General features: G+C 32.8%; 1 long non-coding RNA gene and 1 pseudogene across 1 annotated transcript; one reads left to right on the top strand and one right to left on the bottom strand.

Annotated features, from left to right (window-relative positions):
* The first annotated feature begins 6,239 nt into the window (after nucleotides 1–6,239).
* On the top strand, nucleotides 6,240–11,976 carry LOC133286261 (uncharacterized). The gene is made up of 3 exons (XR_009748107.1): nucleotides 6,240–6,369; nucleotides 10,814–10,912; nucleotides 11,930–11,976. It is a non-coding gene; the product is annotated as an uncharacterized LOC133286261 (long non-coding RNA).
* On the bottom strand, nucleotides 10,249–12,654 carry LOC133286260 (cytochrome P450 76T24-like; annotated as a pseudogene).
* Between the last annotated feature and the right edge of the window lie 1,432 nt (nucleotides 12,655–14,086).

The raw sequence follows: 14,086 nt of genomic DNA, 5'->3' as shown, positions 1-14,086 counted from the left end.
TATCTATTTATATATAAGAAAAAGTGTTTGTCCCTTTAAATGACACAACTTATATCATTTCACTCTCATAAAGAGGTGGGACCTACACATTTATTTATTTATTTTGTCCACTCTCTGTCCCCCTTTATCTATCACTTTCTCTCACTTAAAATGACATAACTTTTCATCCTTTAAAATGACACACATTTTTTCCCTTATATATAATATTAACTCTTTCCATTACTATTGTGACTTGAAATTATTTTAATTTTTGACTTTTTATCTTTTCCAATCTTTTGAAAAAAAAATTAACAAAGCTATCAAAATGAATCAATTTTAATTAACTTAAAGTATACTTTATAAGTTACTAGGATTAGTGAAGGTTTTGAGTAGTATGCATAAGTTACTAGGATTAGTCTAGTTACTAGGCCCGTTTGGTGTAACATATAAGGCATGATAATATACTCTTATACTATATTATGACATTTTCAATTGTTTGGTGTGACCATCGTATAGTATAAGCTTATACAGCATAATCCCTTAATACATCAAAACGATGTATAACTTAATCTGGCCTAAGGGTGAGGAATAAGACCTGATAAGAGATTGATGTATTAACATCGTTGACCAATGTAATTCTCAAAAATTAATATATTATTTTAATATTAATCTATTAAAATAAAAATTAATTTTTCAATATATTAATTTTTAAAATATTGAATATTTTTATTTTTATAAAATTAATTTATATTTTAGACACACTGATCAATAAATTTTTATAAAAATTAATATCATGACATTTTTTGAAGAATTATATAAATTCTTTATTAAAGGATATTTTTATTAAAAATATTTACTTTTATCATATATAGTATTATACAGTGCATTATCAAATACTAGATGATATTATTTTATACAATATATTATTTTATACAATATCGTGCCAAACGCTGGATAGTATTAAAATTCAATCAGGCCTTATACTATCAGGTCTTATACTATCAGACCTTATCTTATACTATGTACTAAACATGCCTTTAATGTCACTATTGTATTTGTGAACACTCTATTTTACGGAACACGTTCTAATTTTAAATTTTTGTCTTTCTTTTTATTTTTGGTGAGGATAAGGGTGAAAACACCCCAACCAAAAGAAAGAAAGAAACTAAAACAAATCAAGAAACTCGGCTCTTCAAAAGAAGCCCACAGTAGCTAGCCATATCAGCTAAAACTAATCTGTAAAGATCAGGAGGAGGTGAATGGATAAAATTGAGAGTCATCTTGCTAGCGATCAAAAGATAAATTAGTCAACCAGTCCGCGCATTGATTTCTATAGAGACTGCGGAATAGACAAAATGGTTACTGGATATGAATACAGCAATTGCTGTTTTGCTTGCTTTCATTGCTGATTTAATTGTGTATAAATACAAAACGTAACTACTAGAAAATAAACGTAACAGCTATAAAATCTGAACAAACTAACAGTAAAAGGATTGGCTAATTACAAATATTAACATAACAACTAATATCAGAGAATCTAAACAGCAAACAAACAATATATATAGTATCTTGTTTGTTACAGTTTCTCTCTCTGTAGACATGATTAAGATGAACTATCCAATCTTTGCGTAACAATGCTCGTATCCGAAACACCAAATGTGATTCACGACCAGCATCACCATCTTTGGTGAGCACCACAATAGCATTACTTGAATCACCTAACCAATGACCAGCATGATTCCGGAATAGTCCTGCACAAGTAGCAACACCTGGGTTCCCTCTTGAACTACCATCTGTATTGATTTTAAGTTTTTATAACCCACTGTTTTCACTTTCCTAAATTCTTTTGAATCCATAGCTCTAAATCATTGTGGAAAAATTCCACTGTTTTCTGCACTGGGACCAGACTAGGCCACATAATTCTGGCTTGTTCACAATCTCTAATCGCATGAATTATTGATTCATTTGCTTGACGACAGATCGGACAAAGAGGGTCGCCTAAATTCCAACTTGCTGTCATCATATTTGTTGGAAGTCGATGATGCAAAATTTTCCACATGAAGATCTTGACTCTTTGTGGACCTTTCCACCTCTTTATTTAATGTGAAAATCAACAGTTTATTAATATCTAGTTTTTAGTCTCTTTAATTATTTTTGGTTTTAAGCGTAAATTAAAAAAATAAAATATAAATAAATGTAAAATACTTGCTTCCCTTTTTTTTGTTTATTTTACATGAAAATTAAAGAAAAAATTAAAATGAAAGGAGAGGAAATACCCTAATTTGACCGGATTTATTTTCATTTTATTATTTTCAATAAAAATAAAAGTATACATATGAATTTTTTTTATTTTTTTTGGTAACCTGTAGGGGAAAAAAACCCCAACAAGAACTGGCTAATCACGCCAAATACATCGAATTTTATCAAAACCACCTAAATCAGCTAAATACAAAAAGAAAATACCATAAGGGGAAGGAAAAAAAATACATAAGTCCTCTTGCTCCGGATTCGAAAATTAGACAGCCAGTCCGCACAGCAGTTTCCTTCTCTATACGTGTGATATATAACCACAGACCACTCTCTATTCAACGATGCCCGTATACGAGTAACAAGATGAGACTCACAGGCTGGCTCACTCCTTGCAGTAAGTCACTGCTGTTAAAGAGTCACTTTCTATTACTAATTTTCTCCAACCATTATCCCAAGTCATCTGAACACCTTTTAAAATACCCCATAATTCTGCCATAATAGCACTACAATGACCAATTCGATAGGAGAAACCAGTTAGCCATTGGCCAGTATTATCTCTAAAAATACTCCCACACGCAGTCAGACCTGGGTTACCTTTTGCTGCTCCATCAGTATTCAATTTACATATGAAATTTTCTATTAAAAGAAAAGGGAGAAGTAGAAATCGAATTTTTCTTCAAAGATTTTGATATTTGAACTGTGTTGTTATTGATTTTGAGTAAGAAAAAAAAATTAGAATAAAAAATAAAAATAAAAAATAAAACAAAGATACCAACACCATGCTTTTAACTTGAAGATTTTCGATCCCTACATTCCTGATCCGTCCTGCACTCCAGATTAGTCTGATAACCGTTTCAAATGGTCGAAATTTGTGAGAATGCTGAAGTGAACTTATTTGGCTCAAAGAGATAATTAGAATATATTTCACAAAACAAAAACAAAAAAAAGATATGATTGAACGGAGTAGTTGAAATTATTAAAGGCCTATGCACTAAAGTCTAAAAGGTTGGTTGCATAATGAGAGAAAACAAATTTTCAACAAATGACAAAGGTGATATTTTGAACAATTGTTAGATTTTGACAGAGGTGATATAAACTGGTGGGATATACATATTTCAGAAGGGGGAGATATTTGAAGATATAAAAACGACAAGTGTTGAAAAAAAAGGCATCACAACAAGGAACAAATCTCTGGTACAATGAAAATAGGTACATCTTTAATACAAAGGGAAAAAATAGGGATATGAAAAAATATTTTCCACAAGAAGGAAAGAGTCAGAAGATAATATTATCAACATGGACAGGAAATGAAAAAAAAAAAAAAAAAAACGATAAATGAAAATGGGAGCCATGTGATCTTGGCAACAAACCAAGTAGAGTTGATAAATTTAGATGAAGGGGAAGCAAGAAGGAAATAAGAAGAGCCGGAAATAAAAAGAGGGGTGAAACTTATGAAGGAAAAATGGTTAGGTGAAGTCTAGCAGGGGGTGGCATAAACGTAGGGTAGAAAAAGATATAAGCGGAGAAAGTTAACATTTAGTATGCTTGATGGATCAATCTCAATGTTGCTGAATCATCATATATCTTTTACAAGTGGTGAGCTTCATATCCCATATCATTATATATTTCTAAGTCATTTTGAGCCTTGAACCGTTATCTTATCTATTTGGTAAATATCCGATAGTGTCACTTTGTGAGAGTTGAATTGTTTGAGAGTTTCATGCTCTACTTTACCACGCTGCAATTTGTAGACATGTAAAAGGGTGTGTTTTGGAGTCATTATTAATAGGGAAATGGAATCAAGGTGAAAGTTTTATTTACGAGGCATTTGGTAGAAGAGAAAAAAATGTTAATTAGATAAATATAATTAATGGGAAAGCAGTGGGAAAGTAAATTTAGTGAAAAAAACTTTAAACAAGTTGTTTGATAGACTGAAATATTATCAGAAAAATTTATTTAAGTTTACTAAGTCTGTGTTTGGTTGAAATTAAAATATTGATGGAAAAATTATTGAAAATTCAAAAATACCCTTTTTAGATTTCATCTCTTTTGTTTTGTCTCCTAAAACAATACTTCTCCTGTGATTTTAGGTACTTATCATTCTAGGATATATACGTGTAAAAACTATAGTGTTGGCAAATGACACAGTGGTGGCAAAAATGTAAAAACTATAAGTGTAAAACTATACTGTTGGCAAATGTCACAAAGATTCATAGATAATTTTACAAAATACTATCTTTCAGAAAAGGGGCATTTCTGTCTGACCATCGTGCGCATTTTTCCAGTTGCCTTATTATCTTCAAATACCACCTCCAAGGTGGTTTTTTCAAACAATGACTTTTGCATCACTTTACACACAAATTTGAATTGGATGGAGAAAATGGTTGCCTAGCATTTTTTTTCCTAAACTTCTTTCAAACAATGACTTTTGCATCACTTTACACACAAATTTGAATTGGATGGGGAAAATGGTTGCCTAGCATTTTTTTTTGTAAACTTCTACCAAATATGGTGTAATTAAATACTCACTCTCATTTACCCATCAATCTCACAACAAACCATCTACCAAACACCCCAATTATATATGTCTTTTTTCTAGTTTGAGTTTAAAAAAGTGGGAAGAATTTTTATTAAACCTTCAAATACTCTTTTCATTCTTAAAATTAGACTTCCCCCAATATGGGGGATTTGAGGAAAAAATTTTACTCCCAAACATACAGAACTGAATACCCTTCATATTTCTTCACACGCATATATATATATATATATATATATATATATATATATATATATGAATCATTAAGTCTCAAAAATTATATAAATTACATATATAAAAGTGAAATAGATCATTTTAGAGAGAGAAAATAATTTTGTAGAGAGAGAATATTTTTTAAATATAAAATTACATAAATAATTTTTTCAGAAATTTTAAATTCAATTTTATTTGTAAAGTATAATAATTATGTTAATTTTTAAAGAAGGGATAAAATGATAAAAATATCTCATTAACCATCTTTTTTTTTTCCTTATCATTTTTTTAACTCTCAAACAAGAGAAGAGAATACCATTTATTTCTCTTATATTCCTTCCTCTCCTTTTTCTCTTGTATTCTCTTCCTTCCCTTGCTCTCCAAACTTCCAAACAAACATGGGTGGTGATCCTCTCTCTTGAACCAAAAAATAAATAAAAATAAAAATAATTAAATGTTATAATTTTATTTAATTTATACGTATTTCATTAATGATATACAAAAATCACTACTTGCAAACTCACTTCCATAAAAATCGAGTTTAGAAAATTGAGTTTAACTAAAACAAGTTTGCAAAATCTAATCTAAACACACATATATCAGCATGATCAGGGTATAAAGAATTTACGATTGTGAAATCTCATTGAATAAACAGAGCATGAAGCGCAAAAGGACTAAAGGAGTTAAGTTTTAATCAGATTAGAAGTTTAATCAGATTACAGATTAGATTAGAAGTTTAATCAGATTAGAAGTAAAGTTATATTATATTTTAATATATTATTTAGTTTAATTAATAATTATTATTTGTACTAATAAACATTACTTTCTGTGAAATTAGATATATATTGTTTGTGTTAATTAATATATATAATTTGTGTTCGATTCCATTATTTGTTTCAGACGATGTTTATTATATGTGGTTTACATGATTACATCTGTTATTTGTGTAAATAAATATGCTGTAAATTTAATTAAAATTACATTGGTATTTGTGTAACATCTTCCTAAATTTTAAGTTAGAAGCTACTAGTTAAGAATTTAATTAATAATTTGTGTAACATCTTCCTAAATTTTAAGTTAGAAGCTACTAGTTAAGAATTTAATTAATAATGATAATATTACTTATTATTAATATTATTTACATTTACATATTAACTTAAACTTTATTTCTTTGAAAATCATTAAAAACTTTAATTCATATTCTTTGAAAGAATAGCACAATTTTTTTATTTTTTTATTTTAATTTTGAATTTAACTTCTAATTAATTATTCCCTCTCTCAACATTACGATAGATCGTTCAGGCATAGAAGAGTAAGAAACTTGAGCTTCGAGCCACCGGAAGAAGAATCGAATCGAATCGAATCACGTTCTCATCTTGACGGCATTTGAGGTAACAAGCTAATCCCATGAACTCTCTCGTTGTACCTATTTCGTACTCTCTCCGAAAATTTCATGGTTGCAATGGTTGGGAAATTTTGGGGTTTCATGAGCACTGCCACGAGTAGGAAATTTGGAAATAAGGACGAGAAATATGCATGATTTTCTGGTCTTGAGAACCATTGAATAGTAGATGTACCAAGGTTGATGGGTTTTTGGAGCAAAAATAGAGAATCTTCATTATGCACTCTACTTGTTTGATAACTTGCATGCATGAGAGGAATGGAAGAAAATTTCGAAGATCCTCTTAAAGTTTTTTGTTGGGTTATGTAGACACCTGAACTTTGGGTTGGGGATTAAAGTGGGGGAAAAAAAATCAAGTTTTTATTCCTTGCATTCCATCTGCTTGAGGATGTGCATGTATGATGGGAGTAAGTTCTGAAAATTGTTCTAGCTAATTGTTGGTATTTTTCTTATGTTGGGGGTGACTTTTCTCTGGTCTGAATTCGTGAGTTTTGGGTGGAAAAGGGTCTTTAACAATGAGGAAACTCTTATAGTACATGATGATTACTAATGGAAACAGTTAAACTAGCTTTGTTTTACTTGTTCTGGACGGGTACTGTTAATGGTAGTTTAAGATCTTGGAACTTTTTTTCATAATATGAGTCACGGCTGATAGTTATTTGAATGGAGGGAAAAAGGACTGGGGTTTTATTATTCTTACGATGTGTTGTGGACCACTTATGTGGTACCCACTTTCTATCCCCACTACATGGAGCATCTCATTCCACCATTCTCTCCTAATTTCCATCTACTAGCAATAACCACCCACTAGCATTGCATCATGCCATTAAGTTACCTGCAAACTTCCCACTAGGGGCACAATCTCCTAGTGCATTCATCTATATATAACCCCTTATAGCTAACAAGGAGAAGCAGATAACTCCTCTAGGAACTCATCTGATAACTTATCCTGGCCACCATGGCTACAACCTACATACTTGTGCCCAGAGCACATCCTCTCCACCGCAGGTGACTCACACACACTCCCCTTGTTCATCTCATCGGACTTTGGCCTAAGGTGCAGGATTTCTCATTGCCTGTTATCTTTACCATAAGCTCCGTAGATACAAATACTAGCTATCCTGCTAGACCATTAATGTTCATTCCAGAACATTTGGCGCCGTCTGTGGGAAATCGGTAAATTTCGATTCCCGCTCTATTACCATTTGAGAAGAAAAAAGACGCCTCATCAACGTACCCGCACTTGACGAACAACGCTGCCAGTCGATCAAACCATCATAAAAGCCAAATGGATTCAGGAAGGAGAAAAACATTTGATCTTTACCTCAATCGCCGCTATGATCAGGGTGCTGACGTCTAAGGATTATAAAAGCTAAGCCTCCTTTATTTTATTTATTTTTTATTTATTTTTATTTGGTTGTCAATCCACTGTTAAAAACATCATGTTAGTTGCAGAGTTTAACATATTACACAGATGACATAGAGGAATCTTTCAATAGATTTTTCAGAGTTGTTTTAAATTATTTATTTTTTCTTGATTGAAGAACTTTATTTAAGAAAACGTGTCTTTGGAGGTTTCTGTACCTATTTGGTTTTTTGCAAATAATTTTTCTCAACAAATTAGAAGAGATAGGCGGCGTGCAGGGGTATAATGAAAATATTTACTTTATTAAATTATAGAATGGAGTGCTAATCTTCATGATTTTGAATTTTAAATGTGAATAAAAGTCGACTTAAATTTTGTAAAGTGTGTAAAAAACAAATTTAAAAAGCTCATTAAAAGTAACGTGCATTAAGAATTCAAGTTAGTATGATTTTTATTTTATTCTTTGTGAAAATTTAGTCAAATATTTCAACAAAAAATAAATAAATATTAAGTTCCGTTTGAATTATAAAATTTTAAGTAATTCAAATTTTAATTTATATATGTAAAGATATATAAATAATTTGATTTCTATTGATGGCTGTTAGTGGTGAAGTAAATGGAAGATGCCAGGCTCTAACCACAATGGATGGTAGTCGATATCGATAGACTCATGGGATGGTCAGAGAAAGTATGGATGGAAACTTGGAATATCAAACCATTACACAACATTATCATATAACCACAGGTTAAAAAGTGCTGGTGAGCAACCCGCGCATAATCAGGTTTTTCAGGGGGGAAACATATCTTCAGGTTTTTCAGGCGGGAAACATATCTACCAGCATCATAAATCACGGATGAAACAATCATAATCCGGCTACAAATAAAAGTCCCTTGCCGCCTTAATTGGCCTCTTGGGCAGCCGTTCAATTCCTACTCGGAAACGGAAAAACAAAGTCCCTTGCCGCCTTAATTGGCCTCTTGGGCAGCCGTTCAATTCCTACTCGGAAACGGGAAAACAAAGTCCCTTGCCGCCTTAATTGGCCTCTTGGGCACCCGTTCAATTCCTACTAGGAAGCGGGAAGATAAAGTCCCTTGCCGCCTTAAATGGCCTTTTGGGCACCCGTTCAATTCCTACTCGGAAGCGGGAAGATAAAGTCCCTTGCCGCCTTAAATGGCCTCTTGGGCACCCGTTCAATTCCTACTCGGAAGCGGGAAGATAGAGTCCATTGCCGCCTTTAATGGCCTCTTGGGCACCCATTCAATTCCTACTCGGAAGCGAGAAACAAAAGTCCCTTGCCGCCAAAAGAAGACCGGCCCTCCGGGATAAAAATGGTTTAATAAAAGAAGACCAGCCCTCCGGGATAAAAATGGTTTATTAAAAGAAGACCGATCCTCCGGGATAGAAATGGTTTACTAAAAGACCTTTGGGCACCCTTCTTTTTCCTAATTGGAAGCGGGAAAGTTATTGAACATTTGATTCTGAAAGATCCTAATCAGTGTACAAGACATGATCATATAGGGTTCTCACACTTTACTCAGCTTCAAACTCGGAAGCAATTACAAACTCGGAAGCAATTACAAACCCGGAGACGACTACAACCAACGAGCAACACGATAAAGTAACTTGGAACTCGGAAGCATTCGCAAGCTGGGTTTTCCCGGCATTCATATCCTTTTTCACAACACTAAACATTATTTGATAGGCACGGGGGCTTTACTTTTACCCCGGCATTCCGACTATGCGCAATGCCAGGCTGGGGGGCTTATGTTGTGGACCACTTATGTGGTACCCACTTTCTATCCCCACTACATGGAGCATCTCATTCCACCATTCTCTCCTAACTTCCATCTACTAGCAATAACCACCCACTAGCATTGCATCATGCCATTAAGTCACCTGCAAACTATCCACTAGGGGCACAATCTCCTAGTGCATTCATCTATATATAACCCCTTATAGCTAACAAGGAGAAGCAGATAACTCCTCTAGGAACTCATCTGATAACTTATCCTGGCCACCATGGCTACAACCTACATACTTGTGCCCAGAGCACATCCTCTCCACCGCAGATGACTCACACACACACCCCTTGTTCATCCCATCGGACTTTGGCCTAAGGTGCAGGATTTCTCATTGCCTGTTATCTTTACCATAAACTCCGTAGATACAAATACTAGCTATCCTGCTAGACCATTAATGTTCATTCCAGAACAGTTGGATTGGATCTCTGCATGTATGCATTATGATCACTGAAAATTTGCTTGTAAAGATTAATTTGAATTATTTGGGGTTCTTAGTTGGTTTCAGTTTGGTGCAAAAAAGGAGGGGACTAAATCTTGTACTAATCACTTGCTCGACAGTTAGCTTATAAAGAAATGAAAAGTCTCACGCTTGTATTCCATTAAGTCTTTTTTTTTTTTGGGTACACTATTCCATTAAGGTCTTCAAATAGATGGTGTTGGAAGAAGTTATACAAGTCTCTTGTTGCAGTTAAACACGTTACAAATCAGTTATTCCATCATTTTGGAAGAGTCAAGATTTCATACATGTTGGAAGAGGAAAAGTTGTACTTGAATGGCAACTGTGATTTCTTAACTCTAGATGAGAAATTAATAAACATGCCAAGTTTGAAATTAACCCCATTCTTTATTAACTAATAGTGGTGACGCAACTCTTAAGGCATATCCGTAAAGTAATGAGCATTATTCTTACATATAATTTAACCATGCTTGAATGAAATAGCTTGAACTCTAAGAGGTTGGGACCTCTTTAAGGCGAACCTGAATTGTTCCTCCATATTCATGTGTTCTGGCATTAGTCCATCAGCTAGCTTCCATTCAAAGTTGTGCACAAGGGATGCCACCATGAAATGCACTATCCTGTGAGCTAATGGCAATCCTGGGCATATCCTTTTACCTGTTCCAAAGGGTAAAAGCTCAAAATAATTACCCTTAAAATCAATCTCACACTCCAAAAATCTTTCAGGCATGAACACATTTGGATTTTCCCATATGCTAGGATCTTGTCCCATGGCCCACACATTTACTAGGACTTGTGCATTTTTAGGTACTTTGAAACCACACATGTCTACAATTTCATCACACTTGTGGGGTACTAACAATGGAGCTGGTGGATGCAAGCGAAGAGTTTCCTTCACCACTGCTTGTAAGTAAGGAAAGTTTAGGATGTGTGATTCTTCAATTGTTACATCTTTTCCAATAACTTGACTTAACTCTTTTCTTGCTTTTGCTAATTTATCTGGGTTCCGAAGTAGCTCTGCCACAGTCCATTCCACCGTGATTGCTGTTGTGTCAATCCCAGCAACAAATAAATCCTAGGAGAACATCATATCAAAACCCAATGAAATATACATATAGTGTTGGGGAAGATTATAGTACTTCTCTTTTTTTTTTTACCACATCTTACAACCAATCTTGTTATATTTGAATCAAAATCAAATCAACGGTTATAAAATGACATCAAGTGAAAGCCATTGATTTGATTTTGATCCAACGATAACAAGATTGGCTATAAGAGGTGGTAAGAAAAAAAAGTAGTAAGTATAACTTATCCCTACAGTATTAGCCTAAGGTGATTAGTGATTAAGTGTGTGCTTTTTGTGATGGGATAAAGATTAGGTACAAATGGGATAAAGGTTTAATGAATGGGATCACTCACTGATTTTTGCGAGTTGAACTAAAGTTAAATTGATGACTAAAGTACCAAATAATATTGAGTAAATACTTAATTTGATCTTCCAAAAGATACATGGATATTTTAGACATTAATTTGGCAACTCAACATTTAAAGCAAGTATAAACTTGGGGACTAAAATCAATGTTCAAACATATATTAACTATTATTAAGTACTTGAACCATATATATAAACTTCGAACACTTACTAATTATAAATATGATACCCAAATAACCTAAGGTTTTGAATAGTTAGAAATCTAAGTACACAATAATTTATTAAATTTAATTATTGGAAAACTTAAGTACTAACCATAAACAGATGTAACATCTCATGGCGGCTCAAGTGAGAACTGGTTTCTTCAATAATGTTAAGAAGTGAATCTAACACATCATTGAACACCTTAGAATCACCTTTTGAAACTCTTGAATGCATTCTTTCTTCAATTATTCCATCAATAATCTCAAACAACTTCTTAAAACAACTAGTCATCCTGGCATGAGCACGTTGTGGATCAAATGGACGAAGAATGGGAAAGAAGTCTGCAAAATTAGCCCTTCCAGCTTCTTCCACGGCACCCCAGATAATGTTCTTGAACTCTTTGAGACTTATCAGATGTAAAATGACACAAATCCATAGAGAAGAAAGTGTTTGAAATTGAATTAAGGACTGTTGTAAAGACAACCTCACCAATATCAAGAACTTCACCTTCTTTGCATTTTTCCTTCACATAATCCAACAATTCTTGCACCTTTTGTTGGCGAATGATTTGTGTGGAGTCAAGCATGTTAGTGGAGAATACTTTTGTAGCACAAATTCTCCTGAGGTTCCTCCACTGAGCTGATGGAGGCAGCCACACAATTGAGTATTTGTGATGGTCATGTGTTTGAACTGTGTGTGGGATTGTCCTATTAGAAAGGACTTGGCCATTTTGATGCAGCACTTGTTTTGCTACTTGTGGAGATGAGATAACTATGGTGGTTATGTTGCCTAGTTTTAGAGTCATTATAGGACCATAAATTTTGGAGAGTTTGGTGAGTGCCTTATGAGGGTCTTTGCCAAGCTGCAAGATGTTTCCTATGATAGGAAATGGGTTTGGCCCAGGTGGGAGCTTTATACATTTTGGTGTTTGGTTGGATAATCTAAGAATGAAGATGAGAATGCTTCCACACACAAAGGTAATCAGTAACAGAAGGAGATTTTGGATGTCCATGGTTTATGGTTTTGCCTTTTCCCTTTGGTTATATATATATACTTCAACTTTTTTGATATGAGAAATAACAGTGTATAAAATTACAATATACAAACTTATCAAGAGAATTTTTTCCATATCTAAATGAGTGGCAGAGAAGTGACTTGAAATTATCTATTAGAAAGTATCTATCTATTTATATATAATATAAACTCTTTCCATTACTATTGTGACTTGAAATTATTTTAATTTTTGACTTTTTATCTTTTCCAATCTTTTGAAAAAAAAATTAACAAAGCTATCAAAATGAATCATTTTTTTTTTGGTAATTATATCAATTTTTAATTAACTTAAAGTATACTTTATAAGTTACTAGGATTAGTCTAGTATTGAAGGTTTTGAGTAGTCTACATAAAATCATAAGTTTGAAATCTTAATAGGGAAAATTTCAAAAAATCCCTTACAAGTTTTCTCAAAATTACTTAACCCCCTTCCCGAAATTTTTAATCATTTACCCTCCTACTTAATTTTTTTTTTATCACTTGCCCCTCTAATTTGATTTTTCATCCAAAATTTTGTTAATAGAGTTAATTTTTTTAAAAAATACCAAAATTACCCTTAATAGTAAAAAGAAAAACATAATTTCTTCACCAACACAATTTCAGACGAACTCACTGAATGTTTTCTTTAAGGTAGCCTTGTTAGAATTAGTAATAATTAAAATTATTTCCTACAAATTCAATTGCTATTAAACACCGTACTCACAATTGTTGGTGTCGTTGTTCAAATAAAGTGATTAAAAATTTCGGAGAGAGGTTAAGTGATTTGGAGAAAACTTATAGGAGTTTTTTTTGAAGTTTTACCTTAAAACTATTACTTTTAAGCGATGACAAGTTTTTTTCGTTTTGATAATATTTGATATTGTGAATGATTTACATTTTAGGGAGTTATTAGTGGACGATTCTATTGAGTATCATGTTGGTTTCTTTGCAATTAACTCGTTGATATTTTTAGCCCATGTATAATGAATTAAAAGAATTTGGCACACTGGTTTTATTAAGTTTTTAATTTTATACGTGAAATACGATTTTGGAAGTTGTATTTGTGGGTTCCTGGAATTCGAACATAAATCTAGATTCAGATTGAGAATTTGCCTAAAGTCAGATTTGTTGATCATATAATAGCAGAAAAGCTTATAACAAAAAAGGGGAAGATCTAAACCTGCTGAGATAATGTCTCTTTAGTCATTTTATTTGAACAACGACACCAACAATTGTGAATACGGTGTTTAATAGTAATGGAATTTGTAGGAAATAATTTTAATAATTAATAATTCTAACAAGGCTACCTTAAAGAAAACATTCCGTGAGTTCGTCTAAAATTGTGTTGGTGAAGAAATTATGTTTTTCTTTTTTCTATTAAGGGTAATTTTGGTATTTTAAAAAAAATTAAC

The sequence above is a fragment of the Gastrolobium bilobum genome, unplaced genomic scaffold (genome assembly GCF_033153095.1).
Source record: "Gastrolobium bilobum isolate Gb01-03AN ecotype WA unplaced genomic scaffold, APGP_CSIRO_Gbil_v1 utg12063, whole genome shotgun sequence".
In the NCBI taxonomy this organism is placed as follows: domain Eukaryota; kingdom Viridiplantae; phylum Streptophyta; class Magnoliopsida; order Fabales; family Fabaceae; genus Gastrolobium; species Gastrolobium bilobum.
This window is presented reverse-complemented; position numbering and strand designations above follow the sequence as displayed.